The sequence below is a fragment of the Peromyscus maniculatus genome, chromosome 6 (genome assembly GCF_049852395.1).
Source record: "Peromyscus maniculatus bairdii isolate BWxNUB_F1_BW_parent chromosome 6, HU_Pman_BW_mat_3.1, whole genome shotgun sequence".
Classification (NCBI taxonomy): domain Eukaryota; kingdom Metazoa; phylum Chordata; class Mammalia; order Rodentia; family Cricetidae; genus Peromyscus; species Peromyscus maniculatus.
Window position 1 is genome coordinate 83,227,507 of NC_134857.1, and position 18,168 is coordinate 83,245,674.

Genomic DNA, 18,168 nt, shown 5'->3' on the forward strand with positions numbered 1-18,168 from the left:
GCCCGAGCAATATAGCAAGGCTGTCAAAACACACACACACACACACACACACACACACACACACCAAATTACAATCTTTTTAAATAAAATTTTTAAATTGGTTGGATGGCTCAAGGGGTAGAGAACCTACAACAGAAGCCTGGCAGCCTGAGTTCACTTCCCAGGACCCACGTAAAGGTGGGAGAAGGGAGCCAGCTCCACAGAGTTCTCATTGGCCTCCAGCTGTGCTCGCTGGCACATGTGCCCGCCCACATACATCATATGCCTGTGAGTCTGCTCACACACACAATAACAATTGTTTTTTTGTTTTTTTGTTTTTTGTTTTTTTTTTTCGAGACAGGGTTTCTCTGTGTAGCTTTGCGCCTTTCCTGGAGCTCACTTGGTAGCCCAGGCTGGCCTCGAACTCACAGAGATCCACCTGGCTCTGCCTCCCAAGTGCTGGGATTAAAGACATGCGCCACCACCGCCCGGCCATAGCAATTCTTTAGAAACGAAAAAACAGTTAAGTTTGGAGAACTTCTACATGAGACTTATACTTCCATTTTAATCAAGCAATTTTTCACATTTTCAAACAAAATTATTTTGCCAATTTCCTATTGCTTAGCCTTTACATGACTTAATAAATTTGGCAATAATCATTAAAAAATCATACCAAATTTAAAGTTACAACTCAAATGCTGTTTCAGCGCTTATTTGTGGATGATTTATTATACCTCTCTGAACCTTGGCTTCTTCAATTTAAGTACCAACACTCTCTGAGCAAAGGTGTTGGGAGGAGCAGATAGTGTACATAAAACTCAGCACAACTCTTTTTTTTTTTTTTTTTTTTTTTTGGTTTTTCGAGACAGGGTTTCTCTGTGTAGCTTTGCGCCTTTTCCTGGAGCTCACTTGGTAGCCCAGGCTGGCCTCGAACTCACAGAGATTTGCCTGGCTCTGCCTTCCGAGTGCTGGGATTAAAGGCGTGCGCCACCACCGCCCGGCTGAACTCAGCACAACTCTTAACAATAACCCATTCCCCAAAACTGTTGTTCTAGGAGACTGGAGAGACGGCTCAGCAGTTAAGGGCACTTGCTGCTCTCCCATAGAACAGAGTTTGGTTTCAGACTCAGAGCCGCCTGCAGCACCAGCCTCAGGCAGTCCAACACCCTTTTCTGGTCTCCACAGGCACGCGAGAGCGCGCACACACACACACACACACACAGAGAGAGAGAGAGAGAGAGACAGACAGACAGACAGAGACACAGAGAAAGACAGACAGACAGCACTCTAATTTTTTGCTGTAGCTCAGGCAGGTATAGTGGCACACGCCTTTAAACCTAGCATTCAGGAGGCAAGGGGCAGACGGATCTCTCCGAGTTTGAAGCTGACATGGTCTAGTAAAGAGTTCCAGGCCAGCCACGGTTACATAAGACCCTGTCTCAAAGTAAATAAATAAATCTTTTTTTAAAAAAAAAATTATTCTAAGCCAGGCGGTGGTAGTGACGGTGGCAGCGGCAGCGCATGCCTTTAATCCAGTACTCGGGAGGCAGAGGCAGATGGATCTCTCTGGTCTACACAGCAAGTTCCAGGACATCCAAGGCTACACAGAGAAATCCTGTCTCAAAAAAACAAAACAAAACAAAAAATAATCTAATGGTTTCCAGATCTCCATGTTCTAAATTAAGGTGAAGTTCAAAAACAGACTTCTTGGTGATTACAGAGGAAGTTCGAGGGTGGGAAACAATAGCTGTGTGTCAGTCTGTAATCATCTAAGTCCTTTGTAAATGCCTTTTCTCCAACGCTCTGATACGGTAAAGAGTAAAGCATTAATTTTGGCACTGCTTGAATAATGGCAACAATTCATCAGATTTACTTCTAATAGGAAGACACAAAAAGTGAAAGTTATGAGGGGGAAAAAATGACCGAACTCTAAGACTATTTCTTATGGGTAATTTGTTAGTTTTTGTTTGTGTGTGTGTGTGTGTGTGTGTGTGTGTGTGTGTGTGTGTGTGTGTGTGTGTGTGTGTTTATTTCCTGGGAAGGAATTCCAAAAAGGATATCTCTTTAAATAGCACTAAACAGGAAACCACAGTTTTGAAGCTGGGAGTTATTTGAAGGGGAGAAGGTCATCCTAGAGGCTGTCATATTTTGTAGCTTTATCCCCTCCTTATAAGATAAGGCGCTGGCACAGTGGCGCATTCCTCAGGAGGCTGAGGCAGGAGGCAGGCAAGTTTGAGGCCAGCCTGGGATACACAGAGAGACCTTGGATCCAAAAGAAGGAAAAAATATTATTCCAAAAGAAAACAGCAAAAAAGAAAATGGGTTTTGTTTTTCCCAGAGAGAGAGAGAGAGAGAGAGAGAGAGAGAGAGAGAGAGAGAGAGAGAGAGAGAGAAGGTTTTGTTGTTTAACAGGGATTTTGGAAGGTTTTCTTTGGTTTGTTTGCTTGGTTGTTTTGTTGTTGTTGTTTTCTTTTGTTTTTTAGATAAAGTTTCCTGTAGCCCAAGCTGGCCTTGGACTACCGCTCACTGTGCCAGCATGCCCAGCAAAAAAGTAAAAATAAAAAAAAAATGGGATTTTTTTAAAATCATGCCAAAAATGCATATAGATGACACACTTCTGAGTAGCTGAAATTATTCTTTTAACTTTTCTTTGTGTGTTACTCATGTGAGTTCTACGACTAAGATTTCTCCCTCCATAAAGATGATTCCAATAGTAATACATCTGAAAGCTGTGTCCTGTTTCGCCTAGTGGATCTAGGCTGTTTGAAAAGCTCATGAGCGCCCCCCCCCCCAGTCCTCTGCTGGTACAGCAAGAGTCATTTATGATGTGTATGAAGCAGGAGCGATGCCTCTGGGTAAGCATACTTTCAGTATGAAGTTTCCCGTGAGAATCAGTAACACCCATAACACCACGGTGTATGGCTGCTTTTCCACTGCTGTAAGTCCCCTTATGTATAAAAAGAATTCTGAGTTGAATGTGGTGGTATACTCCTGTAACCCCAGCCCTTGGAAAGTGGAGGAAGGAAGATAAGGAGTTGAAAGCCAGCCACAGCTCACAGTGAGTTCAAAGCCAGTCACAGTTCCATAGTGAGTTCAAGGCCAGCCTAGGCTACATGAGAACCTATGCCTCAAAAATGAAAATGCTGTTGGTCTAATTTGTGTACTAATTTTAGCAATACCATCTGTTTCTTGCTAAGCTTTTCTTTTGGGTCTCAATTAGGTAACTGGAACAATGCAGATGAACTCGGAATATTGAAGACGTTATTCATCTTACTCTAAAATTGATTGTGTTTATCATTAAACTTCATATAGGGTAGCATTAAATAATTAAAACAGACTGAAAATTAAAAATCAATCAGCATTGTTGATATAAGACTTTTCTGGTTAAGAGTTCACTTAACAAATCATATTGAACAAAAGTGGTGATAGTCTGACCACACAAAAGTATCTTATAATAATGCCACTGTCGGGGTTCATGTTATAAATAACAATATTCTAAAACTACAATCTTCTAACACTGGCTTTAAAAAAAAAGCCTTAAAATACTGGCTACATCTGTTCTCATCAGATCTGGACCAGTTATAACCCAGGATGTATGGGAGAGGTATACATAAATTACCCTCTTGCAAAGAGAGGCCTTTCAAAACATAAAATGCATTATTATGTGCTCATATTAATACTTGCATCATTTTCTACCTCAGATTTTTCACAAAGTTTCAGGCTATTAGTATTTAACTTTACTGCAATGTTTTTATTTGCAAGTTTTTATGATAAAGTTCTTAAAATAGCTAATAGGAGTATTGTGTACATATACACAGCAAAATAAAACTTTCAAAAGTAAAATATTAGTAAATTAGTTCTTAAACATTCAGTGGGGTCAACAAGATGGCCCTGTGTGTGAAGGCGCTTGCTGTTGGTCATGGTGACTTGATGACTTTCCACATGAGGAAAAAAGAGAACCAGCTCCCAGCATGAGTGTGTGCCCTCCACACACACTCATGGCACATGCATCTGTAGGAGCTTACACACTCACAAACGACACACGTAAATAAGTTAATAACAGAATGCACTGTCTGAAACACTCAAGTAGACTATTGGTAAACTAGAGGCATGAGAAAGTTTCTGTCTGACCAGAGAGAAAAGTCTCTGTGGATCTGGAAGGACTGGGTCTTGTTATCTTTCGTAGTAAATATTTATTTAAAACAAAATAGCTTAGCTAAAAGAGGACCTTTTATCAAGATAATCAACTTGGCATGGATAAAAAAAAATCTGTTATTCCTTTAATAAATATAACTTACTAAAAAGTGTATTTTTTACAAATCGTCACTGGTATTCTGCTAAAAAGATGCTTAATTCTATAAATGCTTTTGCATTTCCTCCTCAATAAAAAACTGGCCTCAAAAATTTTCATCTATTCTAGAGTTTTAGCAGGGAAAAAAATGATTCTTGAGAACTAGATGTACATAGTGGGAATTTCACATTTTTTAGATTTACTCTTGTAGTGTGTATCAATTGAATTATGAATAAATGAATGGCATAAATTAATACAGCTGAGAAGTAGATAGCTTTAGAAGAAAAACATTTTCATTTTTATAGTACTTCTAAAAGAATAACACATCATTACAAAAATGTTCTTCATGGCAGAGTTGTTCTTTGATGCAAAATCATTAAAAAAAGATTCTGCATGGTAGTGTATCTGAGCCAAGGTTCTCAGATTTTACCCTAACCAGAATTTACCCTAACCAGAAAAAATGAGAAAAACATCTTTGAACAACAGAAAGTAACATTTATTAATTTCTGTATGAGATTTTGTACTTTGGAATACAGAAGGCACTTTCCATGTGTATGTTAGCCTATAGCTTTGAAAATTTATTGACATATAACTAACTCATAAAATTCAGCCTTAACTATAGAATTCAGAATGTTCATATCCAATGTGGCAGTCATGACCACATAACTCCAAAGCACCTATTAATGCCTTCCCCAGACCCCAAATCCATCAGATGTCACCCCTCATCCTCTTTCCTGAACACCTGCCATCGCTGGTCTTCTTCCCTCTCAACAGATTCACCAAAGCTAGATCGTTCATGCAAAGGGAGCCATACAATCGTGCATACAGTTTTAAAAGATAGTTATTTAATTCATATTATCTCAAATAATTTAGTAGATTAATAATGATAGAAAAGAAAACATGACAATATTTAGAAAATTAGTAATATTATGAAATTAATACTAGATGTATTAATATTCTAGTTTTCTATATTTCAGAAATAAAAAGCATAATTTGCGTCTATTTCCCTAGTCTAATCTTTGTATTTAGATCATCATAAAGTTTCAACAGAGATGTCTTGAATAGAATATATTTCATGTTGTTTTGAATCTACTTACAATCTAGCCTTTCAAGACTACAAACATTATCAGTAAGTTCTTTATTTAAAAACAGGTTTCACTTAGCAAATGGAACAACGCGCATCATCCCTGGACAACTCACATTATTAGATCAGCTGTCCACTATGTCCAACCACAGCCCAAAGTTGCTTTGAGCTTCTCTAGGCAAGAATGAAATTACTGTGTAATCTACTGAACTACCCAAAATATCCTAATTTTAAGGAAAATGGTTTTTAGGGCTTAACGCTTATAGCAACAATCAGCTACTCAGTTTTGCAAAAAGTAACTGGTGACGGCAGAGATTACAGAGCTCAAAAATACCTTGGGGGGAGGGTTGACATCATACAGTTTAGCAAGCATTTAAACTGACAACAAAATTAACATTCATATTCAATTCAGACAGCAGGAGATTAAAAAATTGTCTTATTTTAGAGAAAGAAAACATACTCACAACTGTCCTCTTCCTACAGAAGTGCGTAGATTGAGCAGCTCCGCTGCCGCCTTCCCGCTGAGCAGAGTGGGCGCTTTCCCGACTTATCAGAGCCTGAGGGGGGACACTCCATCCACTTAGCTGCAGACACTCTGCAGAGCAGCAGTGCTCCAGCTCTATCTCGCAGACAAACTTCCCACACAAGCCTCTCTTGGGTCAAAACACGGGCAATTACAGGCTGACATAAATCAAAACATAACTGGACCATCAGGGATCGAGGCCTTGGGACCTGCAGGTCCCACTCTCCAGAGCTCCTTACTGTTTACTTAACAAATGCTTTGTTTTCTTGGTTGAATTTGATATTCTTCCACTTTGGCTATAAAGCACTGGGTCTCTACAAACCAACTACTGTGTACAGAAATGGAGGGAGTTGTACAGAAGAGGTGGAGTCCACACTGATTGAAAAATCCATTAACACAGGTGCTGGATAGTTCAACTTGTTTGCCTGTGTCTTCTATTCCCTACTGAAATAGAAGTTGCTAAACCAATTAAAAATATGAATAATGCCAGGCGGTGGCGGTGCATACCTTTAATCCCAGCACGGGGGAGGAGGGGGGGGCAGAGTCAGAGTCAGGTGGAACTCTCTGTGTGTTCTAGGCCAGTCCGGTCTACAGAGTGAGTTCCAGGACAGCCAGGGCTAACAGAGAAACCATTAGGGGGGAAAAAACATAAAAATTGTTCAGTGTATATATTATCCTCTGTGTTTCTCTCCTCTTCCATTAAAAAAAGAGTATAATAAAAATAGATCCCAGTGCTTGTTTAGGTTCTTATAGCTAATTAGTACAGAGATGAGATTCCATAAAAGTCCAAGCAAGATATGTAAAAAAACTTGACTCTGCCACTTACATAAACCAAGTGCGTTGGACACTAAGCTCATGCTCGCATCCCTTCAAGGCATTCTCGAGGAGGCAAGGTTACATGCAGTTACACTGTCACACGCACGGTTTTCTCTGACCCTCATGACTCACCTGTTTAGTCTGACTCACGACTTTATTCTTGGTCCAGTTTGGGACTTTATAACTGTTACTCTCATGCTGAGTTAGTTCTTCTAGCTCCTGTCTCCACAGGGAAGAATTCACGATGACTTCTCCAAGTCATGGCACATTAAATCATGCTGCTTCTGTCTTTCTTTCTGTTTTAAATTGAGACAGAGTCTCATATAGCCCAGGCTGGCCACAAAGCTGCAGTTTAACTGAGGATGACCTTGAACCTCTGATCCTCCTGCCTCTGTCTCTCATGCTCTAGAATTATAGGCACTCAACACCATTCCCTGCTGTACCCACTTCTTTTTTTTTAACATAATTTTCTTGATGATTATTTGGGAATTTCATATAATGCACCCCATCATCCTTATTTTCCAGTCCTCCCAGGTCAGCACCCCAACCCTTGTGGCCTCCCCACCACAAAAAAAAAAAAATTACAAAAAGTTCAGTTTGTATTATCTGTATAGTCACTGGAGCATGGTCCAACTCCCAGTGGCTACCGCTTAAAGAAATCTGAATCTTTCCCCACCCCCGTCCCTGCCAGTAGCCATCTATTGTGGAGAGCTATACTTTAGCATCCTTATCACGATTTTTAAGAGTTTTCTTCCATGGCTTCCTTGATGTGTAGTCAAAAGACCTAGAAAAATAGCAGCATGGTCTGTTCCCGCCTTGTCTGTTTGATTTCATCATACCAGCAACCTCAGTGGCATCATAGACCATGAAGAAGCAAAAGGAAAACACGTAGGAGAAAAATGCTGGACTTCTTTTCTGGGGATATAAAATACACACGTAAATAAAACACCTCAATGGACAAAACTTTTAAAAACTAGCAACCCTACATTGAAAAAAATAAATAACAAATATAGTGCTTGGTTTATTTTTAAGGCAGTGTTTAATTTCATAAATATTTATATTTATTTGTTCTCATTTTGTTTGTTGTTTGTTTTAGACTCCATATGCAGTCTATGCTGTCCTTGAACTCATGGTCTTCCTGCATCCGCCTCTCTGGTGCTGGGATTGTATGTGAGCCTCACCACATTCAACAGGAACATTTCTTTATTGAAAAAAAAAAACACGTTTTAATGAGAGCTTTAATTACTAATACAAAAGCATAAGCATTAACTTCTAAAGTATTTTATTTTTGGTAATTCCCAATTTCAATCGCTACTGAGAAGCAGAATTATTTGTTTTTGTATTAACGTAATACAGAGTAGTGACACATGCCTGTTATTCTCTGCCATTCAGAAGGTGGGGACAGCAGGTGTGCAAATTCAAAGATAGTCTTTACATACATACATACACACACATACATACATACATACATACATACATACATACACACACATACATACATACATACACACACATACATACACACACATACATATACATACATACATACATACATACATACATACATACATACATACATGGTGAGATGGTTCAGTAGGTAAATGCACTTGCCACACACCTGATGACCTGACTTTTATCTCTGGGATTTACATGGCAGAGGGTGGTGCTGACTCCCACAAGATGCCCTCTGACCTTTATACAAGTGTAAAGCTATAGTGTGCACACTCACACTTGAATGAATTCTATCCACGTGCATGCAAACACACAGAAGTAAGAATATGTAACTGTAAAAATAAATTAAATAAAATTATGTATTGTCCGTCAAGTTTTTTATTAATCATACCAATTTAACAATCCACAGTCTCAATTCTGCCCCAACAACACAAAATCAGTTTGAGCCATTATTATATAAACAAAATGAGGAGGGCTGGCATGGTGTTTGCTGCCAAGCCTTCAAGGTCTGAGTTCATTCCCTGGGACCCACATGGTAGAAGAAGAAAATGAACTCCCAAGAGTTGTCCTCTGACCTCTACAGGTGCACCATATTGCTCTCTCTCTCTCTCTCTCTCTCTCTCTCTCTCTCTCTCTCTCTCTCTCTCTCTCTCCTCCCTCCCTCCCTCTAATCCTTAAGAAACTCAAGGCACCAGTTTGCCCCTCACCTTTACACTAGCGTGGTATACAGCTTACATATTCTCAGAAACAATGTAATTTCTTAATCCCAGATTATACCAGAGCTACTCTAGTTCACTAACAACCAGCACCCGAATTTAGTTTTACAAAGGATCATTCATTCAGAATTATGCCATTGTAGATTTTCACAGATTTTTCCCTGGTTTATCAAAAATACACTGTGGGATATAGTGTTTGTTCTAAGAGATTTCAAGATATGTGTAAATATATGTCAATACCTTTAGATAGGGAAACAAAACATTTTACAAATTTTGCACAGGCCACTGTCATCTGCATTCTACTTATAATCACATAGTTCATTGGCATGCTCCAAAAGGGTAAGTGAGGAAATCTCTTAACACTTATTCTATTTAGACTGTCGGTCAGTACACAGACATCCTAAACAGAGAGAAATTTATTTATGGTAAATATTAACATGGTTGCCTTGCCAGCGATGGTCTGAAGGGCTGGAAATCCAACCCATCTGTTTCATTTATGGATCTGGGTTTGATATCATTACTTGATTCTCTGCTGTGTACAAGGTTTTAATTTGCATTTCTCTCATGGCTGATCACGCTGAATATCTCAGGTCTTATTTGTCACCCAATCTCTCTTTTGCCTGCATTCGAACTGCTTATCTTTTCACTGTTATGGAAACTTTCTTTAGATATTAGCCAGCCTTATGCTGCATTTGTGAGTTGTAATGTTTTCCCAGCCTATAGCTTATCTTTCCATCCCCTTCTTTTTTTTTTTTTTTTCCTGAGACAGAGTTTCTCTGTGTAGCTTTGAGCCTTTCCTGGAGCTCACTTCGTAGCCCAGGCTGGCCTCGAATTCACAGAGATCCACCTGACTCTGCTTCCCGAGTGCTGGGATTAAAGGCGTGTGCCACCACCGCCCAGCCTTTCCATCCCCTTCTAAGGGTCTTTTGCAGAGTAAAACTTTTTCATTTTGATTATCTACAATCTATCAAATGGTCCTCTTATGGATCCTACTTCTAACATTAAACCTAAAAATTCTATGCCTACTTCTATATACAGAGAGCTTTCTCCTTGTTTTTTAAGTTTTATATTTAAGTCTCCTGTGTTTAGGTAACTTTTTTTCTGTTTTTTTTTTTTTTTTTTGAGACATGTTTTCTCTGTATAGCCCTGCCTGTCCTAGAACTGACTCTGTAGACCAGGCTACAGAGATCTGCCTACCTCAACCTCCTGAGTGTTGGGACTAAAGGTATGCACTACCATAGCTGGCCTAGGTAACACTGGCTTTGGGTTAAGGAATCTCGGGGGCATTGCTTTTTGTCTATGAACATTCTATTCAAAGAAATGATATTTACTGAAATCACTTGTTGAGAAGGTAATATTTTCTCCATTGATTGTCAAAATTCAGTTGATAATATTTCTGTGGATTCGTATTGGTCTCCACACTGTTCTTATTACTGTCACGTGTACTGTACACTTAACTGACTTTATCATCCTGTCAAGATTTTAGTTTTCTGTAATCTTTACTTTTTAAGGTAATTTTCAAAATTAAAAATAAGTTGCAAAACACATCCCAGTGGGGTTTTTATAGGAATTATAGTGAATTTGATGATCACAGTAAACATTCTTGCTTTATTCCCAACCTTAAGGGAAAAAAATTATTTTGGTTTTGTTGGCTATTCGATTGGTTAGTTGATTGGTTAGTTGGTTTTTTGTTTTGGGGGTTTTAGGCATTTCTTTGTTTGTGACAGGGTCTTTCTACAGATCCTTGGCTGGCCTAGAACTCACTATATAGACCAGGCTGGCCTCAAACTCACAGATATCTGCCTGCCTCTGCCTAGAGAGTGCTGTAATTAAAGGCATGTGTCACTGTGCCTGGCAGTTTTTTATTTTTAGACAGTGTCTACCAAGTACCCCAAGCTAGGCTTGAACTCCCTAGATATCGCAGGCGGGCCTCGAGTGGCCTGCCAGCCTCAGCCTTTCCCAAGGAGTGCAGTCTTGGGCTACCTCGTGAGCTAGCACTCTTGCCACGGTGATGCTAGTGAAAGGATTTCTGTAGATGGCCTTTGTCAAAGTAGGCTGAGTCTCTAGTCCTAGTCTTCTACATGAACACTATGTCACCTTGATCCTTGATCAAAACTGGGTCATTCGCTGCTCAGTTTGGGGGGGGCTAGGAAATGACTACTTCGTTTCCCCAAATATCAAGTGGAAAGAAATTTAGCAATGAAGGTCAAATAAGCCAGCTCATAATATCTGCCACATTATGGGGGGTGGAGGGAAATTATGAGTAACTTCCAGGTTTCTGATTGGTGGATTACACTAAAGATTTCTAAGACAAATAAGAGGAGAAATTGATTTTTAATTTTTTTAAAAAAAAATCAGTCTTGGAAAGGTTGAGATTAAAACATTGATGAAATATCTAGAATGTTAGAAATCAGATATTTGAGGCTTGAATTTAGAAAACAGGTCAACACCTGGGTCAATAGCCCAGAATTTTTTAGGATATAGACAGAGTTTAAAGCCATAGAAACCTTTGAGAATGTCTAGGAAGAGAGAAGTAGTAGTGTGGCCAGAGGAAACTCAACATCTAAATGATGATTTGAAAACCAGCCTGCCAAATCCATTTAGCAGCTTAAAAAGTAAAATAAGGGGCTGAAGAGATGGCTCAGGGGTTAAGAGCACTGACTGCTCTTCCAGAGGACCTGAGTTCAATTCCCAGTACCCACATGGTAGCTCACAACTGTCTGTAATTCCAGTTCTAGAGGACCCAATATCCATGGCAAAACACCAACGTACATAAAATAAAAATTAAAAAAAAAATTTACAAAAAAAAAAGTAAAATAAAAAATCCAAACAGAGTTATATTAAGAAACCAAAGGAGGCCGGGCGGTGGTGGCACACGCCTTTAATCCCAGCACTCGGGAGGCAGAGCCAGGAGGATCTCTGTGAGTTCAAGGCCAGCCTGGGCTACCAAGTGAGTTCCAGGAAAGGCGCAAAGCTACACAGAGAAACCCTGTCTCCAAAAAAAAAAAGAAAAGAAAAGAAACCAAAGAAATTGGGGAGGGGGGTGCTCACCTTTAATCCCAGCACTTGGGAGGCAGAGGCAGGAGGATCTCTGTGAGTTCAAGGCCAGCCTGGTCTACAAAAAACAAAAAGAAAGAAACCAATGGGTTCATGAGCTTCATAGAAAAGTTGCCCAGCTGTGTGGAACACTAGGGGAAGAAGCTCACTAGGATGAAGGGGTCTGATGAAGCGATGCAATGAAGGGAAAAGTTCCTACTGAACTCTGCAACCTGTAGCTGTTGTCGATTGTACCAATTAGAAAAACTCAGAGGAAAGGAACAAGAGCCATTCAACCCGAGTAGGGCCTTGCCTTTTACATCTCCAATGTTGAACAACAACAAGAAAGAAATTTAAAAAAAAAAAAAAAAGAGGACATGACTGCATGACTGCTCCTAGGTACTGTGGAGGAGAAGGTTTCTTGTAGATAAAAGGGAGAGCATAAAAGAGGTATCTGGAAAGATCCAAAGTGAATATGGCCAGTCTGAGCCAGGCCATGTGAGCAGAGATGGAGACCAGGAAACAAGGAGGCCAACAGGGTTTTGTACAAGGTAAAAGGACCAATGTAACCAAAATGGCTGGATAATATAGGGAAGAGCAGCTGAGGGAGGGGCAGTCCAGCCCCCGAGCGGAGAGTTCTGGGTAGAGGTCAGGTTGTACCAGCAAGGAAGATCCCATAAAGAGCAGGGGCCAGGGACGCTAGGAAACTTGGAGGCCAGGTCCACTTTCATATGTTAACAGGCACCTTAGTTAGCTTGTCTCAGGTTTGAGACCTAACAAACATTAACAAAAGTATCTGGATATGAACAGCTAAAGGCTTGGGTTGGCACATAATGTCTGGACCTGCTCCTCTGTGATTTCCTGGCTGACAGCCTTGATTTGCTCCTGACTTGATCCCTACACACAGCAAAAAGTAAAGAAGGTATAGACCCAGCACCTCGTGCCCTTTTATCGTATGTAATACAATTGAGGTGAGCCCAAGCTGAGCCACGCCTGCATAAAGTAAGTGGGACCCCAGGACTCTTCTTCGCTGAGGTTTCCTGTTGGGGTGGGGTGAGTATAGCCCCGGGGCTAGTACCCTCGGAGTGATAAGCTAACTAGAAATGAGCAGCTCCAGATCGGGCACGGGGACTGCCGGAAATAAGTGGAAGGGAGCTCTTGACATCTAGGTCCCCCTTGGGAAGCTACACTAATCACACAGAGTAAAGTTACCAGGGACTGGTTAAAAGGGCAGGTTAGAGACCCTGGGCAGCTTCTGATGGCGCCACTAGTCTCAAACAGCACACTGAGGAAGGAAGCGCTGAGCTGCAGGAAGATGTGAGTCGGAAGGGAAGCCTCGCGAGTGTGACAGTCAAAGGGTGGGGGCAGTTAGAGACCAGGTGAAAACCAGGAATGCTGGGCCTTAAAGTTGCAAAAGGAACAGTAAGGTTCGAGGGGAAACGGGAGAGAGGAGGGTCCCTGCCACCAGGCACCAGGCGCTGGTGTCTGTAATCCCAGCACATAGGAGGCTGAGGCAAAAGGATGGGAAGTTAAGGTCTGGCCTTAGACACAAAAAGATCCTATCACAAAAGCAACAAAGCCAACAAGACATCGTTGATCTGTTCAGGAAACGGAAGAGGAGGTCCTCCCCACACTCCCCACCCTCCGCACCTCCTCACCCCCTACCGCCCCCCCTCACACTCCGCCCTCCCCACCCCGCACATCCTAGCATGCTCTGTGCCACAGAGGGCACTCATCTTCAGCGAGTCTTAATAGCCAAGCTCCGCACGGCAGATATGAGCCCCTATGAGTTTACATCCCCAAGCCCCAAAGGCCTCTATCTCCGAGAGACTGGTGATAGTCTGCCCTGAGAACCAACATGCCTGTGACTTGGACACAGTTACAGACTTAGGGCCACATGGTGAGAAGTGTGGGGACAGTGCAGAAGGAAGCAGAAGGTGCTTTCAGCAGGAAACCGCTCCTCACCTCTGAGAAGAGGACGGGGAGGCCAGCTGTGCGCCTACAAAAAAGTGAGCAGGATCTCCGAGTTCCGGCCTCGCCTCACCCCTATTCCAGCCCAGCTTTATGCTGACTCCAGTCTACACTCTCAGAGCTCCAGGGATACTTGATGGAATGAAGCTGCTGCTCAGGCATTTCCCACGCCCGCATGCCCAATGGCAGCACACCTCTGCTGCAAGCAGGTGCCCAACCCGCTAGTCCACAGGCTTAGCTGGCACAGAGTTTGAGGGCGGCTACTACACCTGCCGCACTGTAGGTCCTACAAAGTCAACACTGGCAGGGTTCCAGCCGAGCAGCAGTCACAGTGGTGCAAGGACTCTGGCTGGGAAAGTAGGGCAGGTTCAGCACACCAACAGTCCTTTCTGGTCTAGCCTGTTCGGACTTCAGAGAGAAAATGACTCTCTATTCCCACCCACACACATCAGATAAACTGTGAAACTATAAGCCTGGGGAAAAAATGAATCATCTCCATCCTCTATCTGCTCAGCAAGAATGGAATCTCCTGCACTCCAGACATAATCTTCCTTACTTCCGTTGTAGAGAAGCAATCCGATTTCCCCGCGGTAATCTGGATCGATCACCCCTCCTAACACTGTTACTTCTTCCTTAGCCTGTTGGCTTGGAAGTCAATGGAAAGTTTGTTGTGGCTCCTGGCAGAAACACACACACACACACACACACACACACACACACACACACACACACACAAAGCCAAAACTTCTAGGCCAGCAGAACTCATGGTCCAGGGAACAGGGAGTCAAAGTTTTCCTAGCAGGTCACTAGGGATGACAGTGAGTGGAAATACATCCTTTTCTACCCCTTGATTCCTGGGCCCGGGGATCCTGGCAATGGGAGAAACAGTACCATATATTGGACACCGATTCAAAACATACACCGCCTTCTGGAGACCCCTGCTCCAGCCCTCCAGGCTGCGGCCACCTAATTTGCGTTGTAACTGTGTCTTCAAAGGGCCGTCCCATCTTTCTATCAGGCCAGCTGCTTCAGGATGGTGGGGAACATGGGAAGACCAGTGGATTCCATGATTCTCTGGCTGAGAAGTGAGTTTCCTGGTCAGAAGCAATACTGTGTGGAACACTATGTCGGTGGATCAGGCATTCTGTAAGTCTATAGATGGTGGTTTTAGCAGAAGCATTACCTGCAGGAAAGGCAAATTCATAACCAGAATAAGTATTTACTCCAGTAAGGACAAAGTATTGTCTTTTCCATGGAGGAAGCGGTCCACTGTAGTCAACTTGACACCGGGTTGCTCACTGGTCACTCCAGGGAATGGTGTCATATCTGGGGCTCAGTATTGGCCTCTGCTGTTGGCAGATCTGGTGTTCAGCAGCAGCATAGCCAGATCAGCCTACGTGAGCAGAAGTCCATGTTGTTGAACTCATGCATCACACCATCTCTGCCACCATGGCCACTTTGTTCATGGGCCCATTGGGCCACGGAACGATTGGGGAAAGAGGCTGACTGTCCACAGAACGGGTCATCCTATCTACTTGATTCCCGAGCTTCCCCTTAGCTGGTTACCTTTTGATGGGCATTTATATGGCACACAAGTATGTTCACATCATTTGACCATTTGGAGAGATCTATCCACATACTTCTTCCCCAAATGTCTTTCTCACCCATTTTCCAATCATGCTCTTTCCAAGTCTGTGATCATCCAGCCAATCCATTGGCTACAGCCCATGAGTCAGTGAACAATCACACATCTGGCCATTTCTCCTTCCAAACAAACTGTATGACCATGTGTACTGTCTCAAAAAAGAAAAATTTTCTAAGTTATTAAAACATTTTAAATGCCATATTCTGTAGATCTCTGAAGGGTTTGAAGATGACCTGTCTAAAACATCTCTGCTCAATTTTTAAAACATATCTAATATGACTACAAGTTCTATGATAATGTCTAACTACTAGCTTTCATTTCTTTATATCCTAATAGTTGATAATAATAACATTCAAGGATCAGAAATTTGCATTACATTGTTAAATGAATGGTATAAATACAATTAGAAATATACATATAGCATTTTCTAACAATATCAGTTTCAAATTTGTATACAATATAAAACAATCCAATCCAATGTAAAGTATTTAAAATTAGTAATTGTCTTTTTCTTTTCTTTCTTTCTTTTTCTTTTTTCTTTTTTTTTTAAACAAGAACCTTAAATCTAATCTCCTTTGCTTAGCCTTTTTCCTAGCCCTTGACAATAACTTGCAACCAACCCCCCTAAACACTGAAAATTATCCCAGACCCAAATCCCATTAAAAAGACCAAAAAACCACCCGCCCCACACCACCTCTTTGGGAATGTGGGCGTCGTATTCTTAAAATTGCTTCCTGCTGGGTATGGGCGAAGTTTTCTTTATCCTGAAAGAAAAATTTTAGGTTAATTGTCAAATTCTAGGAAAGGTAACTATATCCTTCATTAATCAGTCTGTGTATAATGCCAAAGTTCAGGGTTTATCTCAAGTCCTTATTCAAGTAGTCTTTGAGACTGGATCATCTCAGCTAGTCATCTCAAAATTGCTCTGAGCACCTTGTAGTTCAAAGCTGATCTGTGTATGATGTTTGTCAGCTTAATGATATTATTATTGTCCACGTGGAATTGTTGTTGTTGTGGGGCCCCATCTTCTTTCTGGAGACTTCAGTTGATGTTAGGCCTGGCCGTGATTTCCTGCAGAAAACTGATAAGAGACTCGAACACAAAAACATATATATGCAGCTAGCCTTTTTTCTAGAATTAGTTAGTACTCTATGTGACCATTCATATCTTAACAAAGTTTAAAATGTATATATATATATATATATATATTAATCTTGTAAATTTTGATATAAAATTTATACTTTGAGAAAAGTTTAAAGAATCAGAATAGAATCAAAAGAGTTGAGATTAGTAATAGAATAGTCCTTCAATTAATTTTGCTTTTGTCCTGTACCATAGCAGAAGATGGCTCTTATTCTGGCATGATACAGGGAGTTTGCATTTTCCTTTTAACAACATGCTTGATTTTAAAGAAGGAGAGAGCCATTCTCCAACTCCAAAGTCAGCTTTAAATTTTAATTGAACTTGGACTGTTAGAAAACCAATAGTGTTAAATCTTTAGAGAAAAGCAGAAACAAACATTAAGGAAGACATAAAAATTTTTTAGATAATATATACCCATACACCGTTTCATTCTGTTTCTTGGAATAGATGATTTGTCCCTTTTCTTCAGTTGTCTCATTTGTCCAGTGTTCTTCAAATTCCTTAACCTTCATTCTCCTAAAAGACAAAAACAAAAACCTTTCCCCAAGACTAATTTTGGGGATGTTTCCTTTTGACAAGTTATTATCTGATTAAATGAAAAGGCATGTGTTATTGATACCAGTTAGTTTAAATTGGATGTTCATGCTGGTTGATGAACTATCACCTCCTCTAATTAAGAGGTCTCTCTTGTTCAAATCGAACCTTTATCAATTTTGATGGTACCCACAGCTTATCTTCTCCTGTAGAAACAAAAGCAAAACCTCGTCCCCAATGTAATACATACCCTGGTTTCCATTCTGAGGTCAGCACATCCTTAAAGTATATAGGCTTATTTAATTCTGTAGTTTTTTCTATTATCCAATGTCTCTCTGTAGCTGTTGTTCCTTTCTCATTGGCATTCAGAAAATTCAAAGTTAGAAGAGCATTTTGCAGTCTATTTCTGGGGGTTTTTGTTACCCATTTCTGTTTATTTAGCATATCCTTTAGAGTTCTGTTTGATCTTTCTATAACTGCTTGACCTGTAGGATTATGTGGTATGCCTGTAATATGCTTTATATTGTAATAAGCAAAAAACTGTTTCATTTTAACAGAGACATATGATGGAGCATTGTCAGTTTTGATTTGTGCAGGTATACCCATGATGGCCATAACTTCTAGCAAATGAGTGATTACAGAATCAGCTTTTTCAGAACTCAAAGCAGTTGCCCTTTTTAAAAAAAGAAAAGGGGAAGTGCTGTGGGATGTTCTGTATGTCCTGTGGGAGCCCTTCTTGGGTTCTTTGTGGCGTTACCCAGCAGGTCCGCATAGAGGATGATTAGGACCATGGGCCTGAGTGCAGGTGTCTGAGATGGTCTGCACTTGGCTGTGCTGGGGGATGGTCTGTATGTCAAGTTGTTCTGATTGATCAATAAATAAAACCTGATCGGCTGTGGCTAGGCAGGAAGGATAGGCGGGACTAACAGAGAGGAGAAATAAAAGGACAGGAAGGCAGAAGGACTGACTGCCAGATGC